The sequence below is a fragment of the Pelobates fuscus genome, chromosome 7, assembly GCF_036172605.1.
Source record: "Pelobates fuscus isolate aPelFus1 chromosome 7, aPelFus1.pri, whole genome shotgun sequence".
In the NCBI taxonomy this organism is placed as follows: domain Eukaryota; kingdom Metazoa; phylum Chordata; class Amphibia; order Anura; family Pelobatidae; genus Pelobates; species Pelobates fuscus.
The window spans coordinates 186,537,682-186,553,263 of NC_086323.1; the positions used below are offsets into that span (position 1 = coordinate 186,537,682).

At 41.0% G+C, this 15,582-nt stretch overlaps 1 protein-coding gene across 1 annotated transcript in view; it reads left to right on the forward strand.

The window, feature by feature from the left end:
- LOC134568894 (platelet glycoprotein IX-like) overlaps positions 1 to 15,582 on the forward strand; it is a 42,460-nt gene that overhangs the window by 25,332 nt on the left and 1,546 nt on the right. The window lies entirely within an intron of this gene.

The window sequence follows — 15,582 nt, forward strand, 5'->3', positions numbered from 1 at the left end:
TACCTATATCAATAATATGATTAGCCCCTCTCCATGGTTTTTTTACTAGCTCTATTCCTAGAAATGCCAGACCCTTAGGGTTTTTGTTATGGTATTTTTTAAAATGTGCCGAAACACTATGGTTATCATAGCCCTTAACTATATTGTTTACATGCTTATATATTCTTTTATGTAGTGGGCGAATTGTCCGCCCCACGTACTGTAATCCGCAGGGGCATATTAATAAATAAATTACGTTTTTGCTAAAACACGTGATAAAATCTTTAATATAGAACTCAGCATCTTCCTTATTATTTTTTAATTTACTGACCCCTTTTAGGGTGGCATTTTTACTGCACCTACATCCTACACATTTATTACAAGAATAAAACCCTTTTTTATTCTCTAAAAACGTTTTGGGCATTTCCTTTTTAGGATGATTAAAAGTAAGAATTCGTTTAAAATTTGGTGCTCCTCTAAACGTAATAAACGGTTTCTCTGGAATAATTTTACTGAGTTCATTATCTTTCTTTAAAATGTGCCAATGTTTATTTACTATTGATTTAATTTTATTACACTCTTGATTAAAATCAAAAACCAGGGGTAATATTATTTCTCTTTCTTTATTTACATTTCCTACTTCTTTTTGATTACTCAGTAACTGATTGGGTTCTAAGTTCGCTATTTCATTATATGCTTTTTTCAAAATTTGTTGTGGATACTTTTTTTCTTTAAATCTATTTAAAATTGTCTTGGCTTGTTCTTCAAATTTATCCTTATCTGTACAATTTCTCCTAATTCTTTGCAGTTGGCCCTTAGGGATATTGTTAAGCCAAGGAGTATAATGGCCACTATTATACAGAACATAATTGTTGGCATCAACTTTTTTTAAAATTTTTTTTGTTTTAATCTCATCATTTTCTATGTATATTTCTAAATCTAAATAATTAATATTGGTCCTACTATATACACTAGTTAGAGTCCATGGTGAATAGGGCCCTCAGTGATCCCAGATAAGCATCGGCAACTGGTATGAAGTGCTCCAGGGTCCCTGATAACCAACAGGAAGCAGACTTGGTGGAGGTACTAAATCCCCCACAATTTGGCCCCAGTCCCAATCGCAATAAAGCTCCAATCCCCCATAATACTGCCCCTATTCACCCCACTCTAAAACCCCTATCCTCCTCCCACTAAAGCCCTACAGAATTTGTTGGGGCTTTATGAACAATAAAGCCCCTATATCACGCAATTCTGCACCTATCCTCCACACTAAAGCACAGTGACACAATGAGGGTATATCATACAATAAAGTTGGTTTAACACACACAGAGGGTTAAGACATTCAAGAGGGGATATGAAACACTAAAGGAGGTAAGAAATTCAAAACAGGGATTACGAAACAGGTAAAGAATCATATTTTTGGGGAAGGGGTGTCAAAATACAACTTCGTCTGTGTAGCCAAAAGTTCTTGCACGGGTCCTGATCCCCTACTAACACCAGCAAAGAGCAGTAAGTTTTATGTTTCGCTGCTCCCATACAATATTGGTGTGACGGACCACCTGGCACCCCGACTGAGTGCCTCCGCCAATCACTGCTTCCTAGGGCTCACAGAGTACTTGCAAGCACTCCACCAGACACCATCAGCACTGTAGACCCTTAATCGCCACAGCTTAGCTGAGGTCTCGCCATCCTCCATCCACCCTGGATTCAAGTCAGAGATCCAGCTTCAATTGGGTAGACCTCTCCTCCTTCAGAATATAGCAGGATAGCTCTTACAAGAGCTTGTGATATAGCTGTTCCCTACAAGCACAAGATGAGGCTCTGTGTTGAGGGTGAAGTAGAACTTGTTTAATGGCAGCCACCACTGGCCTTATATACAGGTCCCCATGCAAGGGGTTATCGGTTACATACATAGTTACATAGCTGAAAAGAGACTTGCGTCCATCAAGTTCAGCCTTCCTCACATTTGTTTTTTGCTGTTGATCCAAAAGAAGGCAAAAAAACCCAGTTTGAAGCACTTCCAATTTTGCAACAAGCTAGGAAAAACATTCCTTCTTTTTTTTAAAAATGTCTTGTTTTTATTTAGATTTTGTGTTGATAACATCGGTCATTATAAATATGACCATGAAGCATCAAACTGGGATACAGAAATAAAAAACAGGAGGAGAGTGGGAAACATGCATAACATTTAACACAGCCCATATACAGTAGTAATAACAACATCTTACTGTATTGTTTTCCTTTTCTCCTTTTTCCCTTTCTTCTTAAATATAATGCAACTGGACTTCGTAGGTATGTGAATATTTCCCTAGGTGGTAGAGAGTATTCTTTAACCAAATCAGGAAATTATTTAATGCCTGAATCATTATATAGTGACCGTATATGGCATACCCCTAGCTGTATCCAGTAATCCAGCTGCAAGACTGAAGTAAAAGCAGACAGAGTCTGCAAGGGTGCTACAAATAACAAGTCTTGTCCTAATGAGAGTTTAGAAATGGACTCTCTCCATATATGCAAAAGAGTTTTTGTAGGTGGGAGCAAGTCTGTTGCCTTATTACATACTTTAATCCCCGACCATAGAGTGGAAGTTAGTGAACATTGTGGGAACTGAGAGCTTTCTAGTGATAGCCATAGCGGAAAAGAAGCCCTTTCTAGAGTTGAGAGACCTTGGGCAAGTATAGTAACCTTATAATAAATTTTAACATTTGGGACACCTAAACCACCTTTAACAAATGGAAGCCAAAGTTGGTCTTGCGCAATTCTTGGTGGTTTCCCTTTCCATATATGTGCATTAATCAATAACTGGAACTTCCGAAGTATAGTATTTGGAATAGTAATTGGCAGTGTGCGAAAAAGATAAAGAATATGTGGCAAAATCATCATTTTTATTGTTTGTATACGGCCTAAACAAGATATTTCTTTATTCTCCCATGTTTTAAGTTGATGGTCCAGTTTATGTATTACTGGTAGGTGATTTTCTTTTATTATCAACTTATGTGTTGTGGGGAGTTTGATACCTAAATAAGAGATGGATGTTTTATGCCAGTCAAACGGGTATATCGCTTTTAATCGCCGTGTGATGTCTGTTGGAAGTCCTATAACCAATGCCTGTGATTTTTTAGAGTTATTTTTGTAGTATGATATTTGACCTAATCTTTCAAGCGTGGTCAGTAGCTGTGGAATTGATGATTCTGGGTCTGAAAAGAATAAGGTCAGGACAGGAGGGACATAGTTACATAGTTACATAGTTACATAGTTAGATAGCTGAAAAGAGACTTGCGTCCATCAAGTTCAGCCTTCCTCACACCTGTTTTTTGCTGTTGATTCAAAAGGCAAAAAAAAAACATCATCCGCAAATAAAGCAATTTTTTTGTTCCCCTATTGGCATAGTTACACCTTTAATAGCTTCCTGGGCTTTAATATATCTTATTAGGGGCTCCATACACAGGACAAAAATCAATGGTGATAGTGGGCAGCCTTGCCTGGATCCATTTATTATTTGAAATGATCTGGACAGAAAACCAGAATTATATATTTTGGCCATAGGGTTAAAGTAAAGGGCCATTAAGTTACTCAAAAAGGCTGTAGGAAACCCCATTCTTATCAATACTTCTTGCATATAGGACCAATTTAGTCGATCCAACGCTTTCTCAGCGTCAAGGGCTAATAATATGCCCCTTTGGTTGTTAGTTTGTCCCCAAGTGATTAAGTTTAGAAAATGGCGAGTATTGTCTCCTGGTTGTCTCGATGGGACAAACCCTGATTGCTCCGGTGAGATCAAATAGCATAGGTTTTATTCGCATAGCTAAAATCTTTGCATATATTTTAATGTCTGTGTTCAATAAGGATATAGGTGTTAAATTAGTACTCTCATTAGGGGTTTTGCCTGGTTTGGGCAAAGTAATTATGTGTGCCAGAAGCATTTCTTCTGGTAAAGACCCAGAAATCTTAAAATGATTAAATAAGTTTGTAAGATATGGTGTGAGTTGAGTTTCAAAAGTTAAGTAAAAGTTGTTTGGAAACCCATCTGGGCCCGGAGCTTTATTTTTAGAAAGTGTGTGTATATCGCCTTCCTTACTTCATCTTCGGAAAACTGTTCAAAAAGAGCATTCATTTGTTGGTCGGATAATCTAGGCAGATTAATCTCATTAAGAAAGGTGGATATTTCCTCTTTTGATGGCTGATGCAACTTTATGTCCAATTTTAAGTTATATAATTTATAATAAAAGGAAGCCAACTCATCTACTACCTCTTGCGGATTATAAAATTTTGTTTTAAATATGTTTATTAGAGTCGCCATAGAGCTTGGGCAGGCATTTTATGAATCAGTGAAAGTAACATATGGGTGCCTGCGCAGAGGCAAACAAGTCAGAGCAAACAAATAATACAGAAAACTGAATATGCATTGATTAGCGAAATTTGGCTATTAGGGATAGGAGAACCTAAGTGCTTCAATCCAGAGTATCAACCCCGTACAGCTAGGGAGATTTTCCGTTTGCATGGGATACCACATCAATCGGCATTTTATCGCATTTTGCTGGCCGTTTAGTCGTCCGAGCCATACCTGTGTCCAGCTATGCGTGCAATGGCGTTTACCGCATGGGGCGTCTTATACTTGGTTAAATAAACGTGTATTTAAGTAAATTAAGTGGACATATACTTTGCGTGTTCTAAATTTTAGTTAATGTTATCAAGGGCATATTCACCGGGTATATTAACGCATTATGCAGGCCGTGTAGTCATCTGAGCCATACTCATGTCTAACCCTAAGTAAGTGTTGTGCTGCGTGTGTGTTGATTATGTGGGTGCTTTATGTTAGTCGTTCGAGCCAGTATCCCATGTCAGTAGGTGTATGCCTGTGGTCCGTGTCTGCAGGCTGTATGCAAGAGTGTCGTGACCGCTGGCTTGTGTCAGTGCTTTGGGTTAGGCAGGATGCGGAAGTGCTGAGACGTTGGAACGTATAACGCAGTTATTGTGCTGTATTAATTCAGTACGTCTACCGTGCCGATATGTAACCCATTAGGGCATTGTACACTGGATACAGTGTACTATTATCAGCATGGACATTTCAGAAATAAGAGTCAACCGTTATTTAACTTCAAACAGTGCCTGGAAATGTACTTGTTAACTAGCAGGATTTTCAGAGGGATAAGCATAGGTAAGCAAACAAACTATATATATATATATATATATATATTGCAAAAGGACTCCCACATTTACGAGAAGTGGCAAGTTTGGCCCCATGTGGAACGCATTGTATTAGCCCGGCATTATATACAATAAAGGTATATGGTTGTCATGTAGGTAATAAGAGGCTATTTCACATCTTGTCATGTAGCTGGCAGCAACTATATACGCAGCTATAAACAGCGTCAATCATTGACCCCTATGGGTATAATAGCATATGCTATGAATTCCTGTAGCATTTTAAGCTAACTTAATAACGACCAGCACGTATCAAATAATCAAAGCAAGTAAAAACTAAAAGCTATAATTGCAGAAAGAACGAGTTCACAAACGGAGTATCATGAAACAGTCCCAGCAGCCTTATCTGTCCTTCGTTGCTTTAATTTATCCTTTGCGTGGGACAGTGCTCAGGCGAAGTGGAGCTGTATAGCGGCATTAATTGAGCCTCTCCGTTAGAGGTGGCAGAGCAGAGCCTGGCAAGGTAGGTTGTAGCTGTGCGGGCTGCCCTCTACTGTGGCCTCTAGTATGCCAATGCCAGGTGTGCCCCTTTTTGTCCAGTTGGTCGGTCATTGCAAGGTCTCTCTAGCACCCCCGGTGCGTCTGTCCCCCTCTTTTCCCCTCCAGGCCTGCTCCGGCCGTGCAACCGGGGACACTGCGGTGCTGTGGGCACTCAGGGATGTCGGTAGTCCGGCAGACTCCCACCCCTGAAAAGTCCTCGGCCCCATGTCCCCTGCACCTCCCCAACTCCCACAGTTCCCCATCAGAGCTCCAGCCCCATGGTGCCTCACCCTTCTCCGGTCTCATGCTTGTCGCCGGTGCTCGCCTCCCCGACCACTGGTCCGCCGGGGGTCCAGCTCGCCCCGGCGACACAGGGCTCGCAAAGTTGGGGGCATCCTTCCCTGGACCACCACCAAATCCTGGGATAAGGGCCGGCTCCGCGCCGTCCAGTCAGCCGCCTGGAGGGGTCCATCCGTGGGATCCGTCACACGGCCTTCGCCAGTGTAGGCGGTCGGCATCCGACTCACACGGGGTTCCCGCTGTGGCCCGTGCCCCCGCCATGGGACCGGGATAACCCCCGCCGGCCAGGAGGGGGGAGGCGGGGCCGTGCCCCGGGCCGAGGGCATCTCCATACCGCGCGGTGTCTCCGCGGCTCCATGCTGCGTGTGATGGCCGCTGTCGTTCCGACTCTCGGCCACACGGAGGCCGGACCCGGTCTTCCCTGCTTGCCTGTCTTGCGGTACGTAATGTGCGGACATCTGGGGTATATTTTGGGCGTGTTCTGGGGCTATTTTCGTGCCCTTTTGTTCCTTTGGCCCCGGAGCCCATGTGGATGGCGTCCAGTCGGCCCGGCGGCCCGGCCCCGCCCCCCTCCCGGATTATAAAATTTTGTACCATTTGAATCTAACAAGAATGGTATTTTTTTTATTGTTTATTGTGTCTTTAGTTTACTCACTAATAATTTACCCGCCTTATTGCCCATGTAAATAGTGGGTCTGTTTAAGTTTTCTCATTTGTCTCTCCATTATATTTATGGACAGCTCTTGCAATGTTTGTTTAGTACTTGCTATTTGCTTAGTTAGTATTTTAGTGGGGTTTCATTTATTTGCTTTCTCTAGTTCACTAAGCTTGTTTAACTTAAGTTTAAAAAATGTAAAGCTCTTTCTCTGTCTCCCTTGCCAATACACATTATATGTGTATACCACTTTAAAAATGGCCACCGGAGCACTTCCGGTATTATAATTGCAGAGCATTGACTAAATGAGTAAACATGAAGAGGGAACCTTTTTTCATCAAGTGGGACACTTCCTGGGATACCAGAAGGAGGGAAGGATAATAAGGACGGAACAGCCGAAACCGGAAGTTCGTATGACCGGAAGTGACGCGACGGAGTGAATGTGGGCGGGGCTTAACTGATTTTTACCGCGAAAGTGGGCTTTAAAAGAAGGGGCAAGGGGGATATGTCTTTTATGCACCTGATGAAGGCATTTAGCCGAAACGCGTTGTGTTGAATCTGTACTTCTTAAATGTAAGATTTTATTATTCAGTTTAAAATAAATGTTGAATACTTTTTCCTAACATTATTCTCTGATTTCTATCATACTGGGGAGGAACATACCCACTAAAGGATTTGACCCACATATCCTACTCAAGTCTATATACCTGAGCCAGTTTGAATACAGGCTCATTTAAATGTGAGTAGGATTTTCTACCATTTAAACATATACATATGATACCTGGATACCTATCAGTACAATATTGCCCTATGTAAGCTTTACTCTTTTCAGAGACATCAAGACAAAGATCTGCTTTATGGGTATATGTATTGTATATCTTTCATATTGTGTTAAATACCCTGATATATTTTCTTGGGTTTTCAGTGCGCTATCCACTTTATATATATATACTATATATTTTTTGCTTCACACAATTATATCCCTTGGGGTTTCTGCTGTGAGGCGATTCGGTCTCGGCAACCGGTGTGCCCTGTCCAGTTCCCACATGTTGTCATTTAATGAGGGTGCTAGAGCCAAACACATGTTTATAATGTAAGTCTGAATTTGATCTCCTTTAACAGACTCCGGTACCCCACGAAACCTTATGTTATTTTGGCGGGATCTGTCTTCCACTTCTGTTAGTTTATGCCACAGTTTGGCATTCTCTTCCTCCAGCTTGTTAAGTTTATCTATCACCTTATTGTGTTCAGCACGTAACTCTTCCGTCCCCCTCTCTAAGCGGTCAGTGCGATCACCTATTTCTGCCAATTCTCGATGTAGCGTTGATGTGAGGCTGGTAAAGTCTTCTCGGATAGTAACCCTCAGCTCCTGTAAGATTCGCTTTTAGTCACTCGCCCGTCCTCCAGACTACTTTGTATCTGGCTTGGGTTTATCAAACCCTCCGTCTGACCCTCCGACTGACTCTCTGGGTTTGGAGACTGTGTTCTGGACTGAGAGTCTTCCTGGGTATCGTCTTGAGATTGTTTTTGGTGTTGCCTTTTACTATAACTGGTTGTATCAGTCAGTTTTGTTTGCTTAGCTGGAGACATATCCGGTTTTTGTTACATGTTTTTCCAAATGTTATGAATGCTGCAACAATGTAGCAGAAATGCAGCAAGTGCTGCATATGCTACATAAATTTCATGGGACCTGAACCATGAGGCTCCAGCCTCCAGTCTTGCAGCAGATCTCCTCAGCTCCACGCTCCGACAGGCGATGCTTGTGCTTAGAAGTAAACGGTAAACGTTAAGTAGCTGTGAATAGCGGTGAATAGCGGTGAATAGCCGGCATTAGACAATGAGCGGTTAGAGTAGCTAGGGATTATCAGCTAGAGGACTCTAGCATTATCTTAGCGATACTTTTCTTGCTTCACTCGGCTCTACAAACGGAGCACTCACTCTATGCGTCCGTCAACGCCGGAAGTCAAGCACGCCCCTGATGTCTACTACCCACATTCAAACATGAAAAATGTCCTTCTTGACCCCAGAATGGCAGTCAGATTTATCCTTGGATTGAGAAGCTGTTACCCTACATTGAAAAATTATATCCTTGACTATTCTGTTTTTGCAAGTACGCATCTAGTTGCTGTTTGAACATCTGTATGGACTCTGATAAAACCACTTCTTCAGGCAGATAATTCCACAGTGGTAAAAAAACAATATAAACCAGCCCAAATGGTCAAAATAAAATGGTAACAGCAAAATAAGTCTCTGGATAAAAATAAATAAAGAATCCTTTGGAGTGGTGAAAGTTTAGAGTAAAACATTTTCAATAAATAAAATGTCTCACTGATATAACTTGGTGGGATATCTGTACAGTCCTCAGGAGTTGATCCGTCCGGGTTGCAAAATAATCCGTATATGTGGAGACAAAATAGGAAACATGACAAACTGCCAATAGTGAAGTATTGCGGATCCAAGGATAAAATGAATAATAGAAAATAGGATAATACACTCACATTTACAGGAGCTTGAACCAGCTCTAGAATTATGGGCGTTTAGCGGTATGATCCCCGCTACAGGATATACTGGGAGAATGCGTCCGCCAATCCAACCTTGGTACTCCAAAATATATAAAAAACAGCGATAGTGCTCTCAATAAGAAAAGTATATTTAAATAAATAAAATCAAATATACTTACAAGTATAGAGCAGGAAATACTGCTCTATTAATACAGCGCTGGTGGAATGATCGCCCCACCTAAGGATTTCTTGACTCAGGATACGAATGATTAAAAATAAAATAGAAATAAAAAGATGCCAGGAATAATAAGTAAATAAAAGTTGTATATAGGGTGTAATAAAGTAGGAGTTGGTCCTATAATAAAGGTAACCAAAATCACTTTTATTATTAAAATACACAATTTAAAACCATTAACGCGTTTCACCTAAAAGGCTTTATCAAAATGGTAGTACAGCAATATACCTGGCAAGAAACATTATATATAGGAGAATGTAAATGTTAAAATTGGCGCCAAAAAACTGATCAACCAATCAAAAAACACTTAAATTAAAACATTGTTAAAAACTTCTTAAAATAGAATAACAGGGTTACATATTTATAGATTATACTATTACAAACAGATTGATATAAATTAATACCAAAAACGAAGCTTATTTCAGATAATATAAATGTGTTATTAATGTCACATGACCGGACTTAGGATTTATAGGGATTGTAGTTGGTGGGCGCGGCACGTGATCAATGGGTACATGTAACCCCTCCCCGTGAGACGACACGCCGCCGGCATTATTGAGAAGCTAAGCCCCTTGGGGCTTGTAGTAGTGCCAGTTGAATATTAGTAGCGAGCCGCTCCCACTTGAAGGGAACTAAAAGATGGATGGCTGTAATGGCCAAACTACTTGACGGCGAAAATTGCCGTCGGAGTTAATACATAGTGAGGAAAAGTTAACTCTAATTATTACCACATTAAGGGAGCAGCAGCAATAATTAAAGAATAAACACATTTATATTATAAATTGCATAATATATTGGACAGTGTAAATAATAAATGCATAGAAAGCAGAATCATATAGTTATGTACAATACAAAATAAGTAAAATATTTAAATATAGAATTAAAATGAAACTAAAACATTTTATAACCAGTGACATTAAGAATATTAAAAGTATGCAATTTCATAGAAAATTGTACAGATCAAAGTCTGCATTTAGACCATAGGGTGAAAGGGTCTGTAGCTTGTAGACCCATTCCATTTCAGTTCTTCCTAGAACGTTTTTTATATCTCCCCCTCTCCAGGGTAGAGTACATTATTTTATACCCATACATTTTAACATTTTAGGGTCATTCATTTCATTTTAATTCTATATTTAAATATTTTACTTATTTTGTATTGTACATAACCATATGATTCTGCTTTCTATGCATTTATTATTTACACTGTCCAATATATTATGCAATTTATAATATAAATGTGTTTATTCTTTAATTATTGCTGCTGCTCCCTTAATGTGGTAATAATTAGAGTTAACTTTTCCTCACTATGTATTAACTCCGACGGCAATTTTCGCCGTCAAGTAGTTTGGCCATTACAGCCATCCAGCTTTTAGTTCCCTTCAAGTGGGAGCGGCTCGCTACTAATATTCAACTGGCACTACTACAAGCCCCAAGGGGCTTAGCTTCTCAATAATGCCGGCGGCGTGTCGTCTCACGGGGAGGGGTTACATGTACCCATTGATCACGTGCCGCGCCCACCAACTACAATCCCCATAAATCCTAAGTCCGGTCATGTGACATTAATAACACATTTATATTATCTGAAATAAGCTTCGTTTTTGGTATTAATTTATATCAATCTGTTTGTAATAGTATAATCTATAAATATGTAACCCTGTTATTCTATTTTAAGAAGTTTTTAACAATGTTTTAATTTAAGTGTTTTTTGATTGGTTGATCAGTTTTTTGGCGCCAATTTTAACATTTACATTCTCCTATATGTAATGTTTCTTGCCAGGTATATTGCTGTACTACCATTTTGATAAAGCCTTTTAGATGAAACACGTTAATGGTTTTAAATTGTGTATTTTAATAATAAAAGTGATTTTGGTTACCTTTTTTATAGGACCAACTCCTACTTTATTACACCCTATATACAACTTTTATTTACTTATTATTCCTGGCATCTTTTTATTTCTATTTTATTTTTAATCATTCGTATCCTGAGTCAAGAAATCCTTAGGTGGGGATAATTGTATTAATAGAGCAGTATTTCCTGCTCTATACTTTGTAAGTATACTTTATTTTATTTATTTAAATATACTGTTCTTATTGAGAGCACTATCGCTGTTTTTTATATATTTTGGAGTACCAAGGTTTGATTGACTGACGCATTCTCCCAGTATATCCTGTAGCGGGGATCATACCGCAAAACGCCCATAATTCTAGAGCTGGTTCAAGCTCCTGTAAATGTGAGTGTATTATCCTATTTTCTATTATTAATTTTATCCTTGGATCCGCAATACTTCACTATTGGCAGTTTGTCGTGTTTCCTATTTTGTCTCTACATATACGGATTATTTTGCAACCCGGACGGATCAACTCCTGAGGACTGTACAGATATCCCACCAAGTTATATCAGTGAGACGTTTTGTTTATTAAAAATTTTTTACTCTATACTTTTACCACTCCAAAGGACTCTTTTTATTTATTTTTATCCAGAGACTTATTTTGCTGTTACCATTTTATTGTGACCATTTGGTCTGGTTTATATTGTTTTTTACCACTGTATTTTAGCTTTTAGCGCAGCCCTTATCTCCCTTTCTTCCATTTCTAGTTTGTTTTATTAGGGTTTTGTGGGATTCCCTAATTAGGGTTGCAGCTTTTCTTGTTATTTAGCGCAGACTCTTCTTCTCCTCTTTTTCTAGATAATTCCACATCCTTATTGTTCTGGAACACTGGACCGGAGAGTAGACTACAGCAAAAACATATGCATGATTACATTGGCTCTCAGGTCCAGGACACTCCCACACAAAATAAGATAATACCTCCACTGTGCCTGGGAGAAAATTGAGTCAGGAATTATACTAAACTCAATTATCTACAGGCACTGAAACCATCCATTTTACAATACCCCAAAAGTACCCCCAAAATGTCACAACCCCTGATAGCCCCGATCTGGGGGACAAACATTTGCAAAATAACCCATAATTTTGATCGACCGTGCCCATGGTCCTATGCCCAAAACAGTTCCAGGGAATTAGGGTCAACGGTCGGTCTCTCTTTCTGGAGTACCAAAGTACATAAGTCACATACATTTTTAAAGGGTCCATAGTCTTTTGGCAGGAGGCTGGCAAGCAGGCCCCTCCAAGAACATGTGGCAGAGGCATTTCTGCCACAATTGGTCATCCTGAAAATCCAACTGAGAACATGGAAACACAGGTTCTTCAATAATGTCATCCTTTTATAATAAGCATTGGACTAACTAGTGTTAATGACCAGAACTCTAGAAAATTGGGGAAATCTCTGTCGAGCACCCCCTCAAAAGGACTTACACCCACTCGATAAATGATGGTACCACACTGGGTCCCAACATTTACTTCAGCTGTGAGATATTCTCTTTTATCACCCTGAATGCAAATAATTTCTGCTGTAGATGTTCTGTTTCTACATTCGGTATTACTGACATGGCTACTGAGGTTACCATATTTCCTGAAGCAAGCAGTGCTCTACAACTTTTCCCATTTACATAGCACAAATGAGTGTTCTTACCACTATCAACATTATTAGCAGATCAAACACATTTAAACAAAGCTTCACATTACCCAGCTTGCCTGTGTCTGAATGGGTCTGTTCCCAGTCCAGTGTGTAAGAGTGGTGTGGGGCTGTAGTGTATTTGTGGATAAGGATGTACTGTATGTGTAGAGGGGATAGGGAATGTAGTATGTGTGTGTTTGTTTAGGGACTCTAGTGTATGGGAGGATACAAGCTATACTGGATGTGGGGATGATGGGATCTGCACTGTGTGAGAGGAATATAAGCTGTAATGTGGGGGATAGGGACTAACGTGGGAGGTACAGAGGCAGAATCTGTGGGGGTTACGAGTTGTACTGTGTGGGGTTGGGGCTATACTATGTCTGTGGTGAATAGGGGCTACACTGTGGGAGTGTAAGGGACTGAACTGTGGGATGATTATGGGCTGCACTGTGAATGTAAGGGGCTGCACAGTGGGGAGGCTGCACTGTGTGGGGTAAGGGGCCTAAAACATATTTTAATGTACTAATGAATAATATTAAATTTAACAATTATCCCTGGTGGTCCACTTGGGTATTAGTGATGCTCGTTCATGCGGGCTGTCAGAAAAGTATGAGATTATTGCCTTGGTAACCCGCGGCAATGCTCTGATCACTTCTGGGAGAAGTTCTCTACATGCTCCCTGGGTTCCCAACAGTACAGAGTGCTGGATGGTAAGAGAGATCCTTGACCTCTCTGTAGTCTGCTGAAACCACTCCTCACACTCAGCATTGGAGGGGCTAGCCTCCATTTCTTTAAAGGACATACTCGTTTTCCTGGCACTATAGTGCCCTGAGGGTGCCCCCACCCTCAGGGACCCCCTCCCGCTGGGCTCTGGAGAGAGGAAGGGGTTAAACACTTACCTTTCTCCAGCACCGGGCGGGGAGCTTTCCTCCTCCTCTCCTCCTTCCTCGCGACGTCATCGGCTGAATGCGCATGCGCGGCAGGAGCCACGCGCGCATTCAGCCGGTCGCATTGGAAAGCATTTACAATGCTTTCCTATGGACGCTGGAGTCTTCTCACTGTGATTTTCACAGTGAGAAGCACACAAGCTCCTCTAGCAGCTGTCAATGAGACAGCCACTAGAGGCTCTGGAGGCTGGATTAACCCTCGGTATAAACATAGCAGTTTCTCTGAAACTTGTCCAATTTGCCCAATGGCCAGGGCAGGGCTGCCTCATACTCTGAACAGTCTTACCAAGTTTTCCAGGATCCAGGCCCTTAGAATTGTAGGTTTGTTCAGCTGAGAATGGCTTAGTAGTTCTCATGCAGCACTGTATCTCTCTACCAAAGCCATCAGCTGGTCTGCTATATGGAGGTTGTTTTGGTTCTCTACTCAGGAACAGTGCCAATATGCTTGTCCACATTGTCCACCATATGTGACAAAAGTGCCTTTTTAGTGTGTTTGTCTAGGATCTTTAAATAACCACTGTCTTTTAGGGAAAGCTGCAACACAGGATACAGGAAAAAGTCCAAACGTTTAAACATATTTTCTTTAACACACCAGAAAGTGTATATAAACAGTATAAATCCTAGCTCTTTCTTGAGCACTAACTACACATAGAATTCTCTAGCTTTAATTAGGTTTCTTTCCCACTTTCCAAAAAACACAAAAATGCCACCCTCCCTCCACTGTTATACACTGCCCCCTCCACCCAATCCAATTCACTGCCCCCTCCACCCAATCTAATTCACTGCCCCCACTTCAAAGTGACACTGTCATACCGAACTTACCTTTCTCGTATCACTTCCTCTTCTCTCCCTCTCTCAGGATCTGTTCTTTTCTTTCTATCTAATCTAGTTTTCTTTAAAACATAATACAAAGTAAGGACTACCTTGTCTTATTTATTTTTTCTACACTTGCCCCGCTCTGACCCTCCTCCTGTGGGTCAAATACATTTTCCCACAATACTCACCCTTTCCTCCATGATCTTGCCTCATTTCACTATTCCCGAACGCCGGCAAAACTACCGAATTGTGTCCTAACAGAATGAGAACAGTTTATTAATTCATGTTAGGACGACATTCGGTTCTTTTAGGTCGGTTCAAAATTTCATTCAAATGAATTAAATTCTGATCCGATCTGTGCTGTGGCAGCATCTTACAGCCGCTAAGTAGATAGCTCCCTAATTCCCACGGTATCAGGGAGCTATCTACTGAAAGGCCTGTGGCTGCTCATTGTTGTAAAAAATTAAAAAAGCCCCCGCCCCAATAAATGGCCCCAATTTAATACACTGCCCGGCCCCCAATTTAACACACTGCCCCCACTAGACAGGAAAATCCCCCAAGCCCCTCTTCTCCTACTTCAAGATGAGACACCCATCCTCCAGCTCTATCCCTGCTCTTCTCTACTCAAGTTAGCCAGATGCTCATCTGGCACTGCGAGCAGGAGGAAAGGGGAAGTGGCTGGCCTGCTCTGCAGACAGACAGACACTCTGCTCTCTTGTGGCTGTGGGAGTAAAGGCAAGAATCAGACAGGAAAGAGCTTCCCTGTCTTGCGGCTGATCACAGCCACAACACAATGCAGCTCTAGGGCAGGTGGGCAGACAAATATATTCATTGTGGGCGACAGGCGGGCCATGGGCTGCAAATTTGACATTCTCGATGTAGAGTGTCAGGACACACCGTTACAGATCACATTTATTGCCACAGAGATGCTAGAAATTGGAATATATT